Raw genomic sequence first — 1710 nt, 5'->3', positions numbered from 1 at the left:
TATATATATATATGATATTTTCTACGTATCCATTTTCTTATAGATAACCATAAAAACTGTAGGAGGAATCGTTTATCGCTGACTAAAAAAAGAAGACATGTCTCTGAAGCTATATGTTCTTCACAGCTGATGAATGCAGATGCGTCAGCAACTGGTTTCAGAACTGTTCCTGATCAAAAATCAACCTACATCCATAAGGGAGTTCAGAGTAAGTTTTATTTTAACAATTTGAAACATTTGAACTAATTTTGAACTAATCAGGAAACTGGTTTTCTATCAACGTACTGTATTTCTTTTATCGTCCATAGCTTGCACTTCTAATGAAGATTCTGTAATCTACATCTCATCTGGCTCGGAAGACAGCTTTGTGACACAAGAAGTATCCGACTTACCTCCTAGGCAGAGAGTTGATGCCGTTGGCATCACGCCTCCTCCCTCGCCACGGCAAGAAACTACAGCGGACACGCAACCACAAGAACCAGGACCAGAAGCAGAATCAGAACCAGAATCAGAACCAGAACCAGAGAGGCCTTCTGATTCTCTTCACACGGGTAAGTTTTATTGTTTTAAATTATTTATTATTTTATTAGCATACATACTAAACTTTAAACTTTATTCAGATAAAGATATATACTATATTTAAACAAAGACACACACACACACACACAGACTGATAGAGAAAGCAAAGCGGAGGGGGCAGGGGGAGAGTTTACTGCATGTGTGCGCGTAAAATCTCAACAGACCAGTCTAAACTGAAATTTGTAATAAAAGCCTTTACTAAACTTCAAACTTTACTCCGATAAATTAAAGATATATGCTATATTTAAACAAAGAGACACACAGACTGATAGAAAAAGCAAAGCGGGTGCACAGAGAGAGTCTTTGCTGCGTGTGTGTGCATGTGTATCTGTCTTTAAAGAGGAGGCCTTGCAAAGTCTTGCTGTGTGTGTGCGTGAAATCTCAGTAGACCACAGTCTAAATTGAAATTTGTAATAAAAGGCTTTACTAAACTTTACTTGAATGAATGAAAGATATATACTATATTTAAGCAAAGAGACACACAGACTGGCAGAGGAAGCACAGAGGAGGGGGCCAGGGGAGAATCTTGCTCCGTGTGTGTGTGTGAGTGTGTTGGTAAATGTGATTTAGCAGGACATTTCGTCAGAATACACACAATAGTAGGACATTTCAATTTTTTTTCCTCTATTGTACCAAAACCTGTATGAAATCTCAACACACATTCATTATATTTCACAGCTTCCAGAGCCCGAGAAGCATGTGTGTGTGTGTGTTGGTAAATGTGATTTAGCAGGACATTGTCAGAATACTACACTAGAAGGACATTTTAATTTTTTCTCTATTGCACCAAAGCCTGTAGGGATGTGTGTGAAATCTTAACACACATTCATTATATTTCACAGCTTCCAAAGCCCGAACAATACTACATAAGAGGAGAGCACACAATCTGCAAGCCAGAGCTGTCTTATTGGATGTCTTGATTACAGGTATATTATTTGATTTTATCAACTAAAATCACATTTCACCGCTGCTAGAAATGTATTCCTGATTATTTATTTATTTGTTACAGAATCTCTGTGGCTTCTGGAGAAACGTGCTGGATCCAGAAAACAAAGTTCAACATTCTACCACTCTATGAGTGCGAGAGCTAAGTTACTACTACAAGCAAGCAAAATTCTGGTTGACAATGTT

General features: G+C 37.8%; 1 long non-coding RNA gene across 1 annotated transcript; it reads left to right on the top strand.

Moving 5' to 3' along the window:
• The first annotated feature begins 125 nt into the window (after nt 1-125).
• Nucleotides 126-1505, top strand: LOC103468090 (uncharacterized). Its single transcript, XR_534153.1, has 3 exons — nt 126-208; nt 309-551; nt 1422-1505. It is a non-coding gene; the product is annotated as an uncharacterized LOC103468090 (long non-coding RNA).
• The last annotated feature ends 205 nt before the right edge of the window (nt 1506-1710 follow it).

This window comes from Poecilia reticulata, linkage group LG7 (assembly GCF_000633615.1).
Source record: "Poecilia reticulata strain Guanapo linkage group LG7, Guppy_female_1.0+MT, whole genome shotgun sequence".
Classification (NCBI taxonomy): domain Eukaryota; kingdom Metazoa; phylum Chordata; class Actinopteri; order Cyprinodontiformes; family Poeciliidae; genus Poecilia; species Poecilia reticulata.
This window is presented reverse-complemented; position numbering and strand designations above follow the sequence as displayed.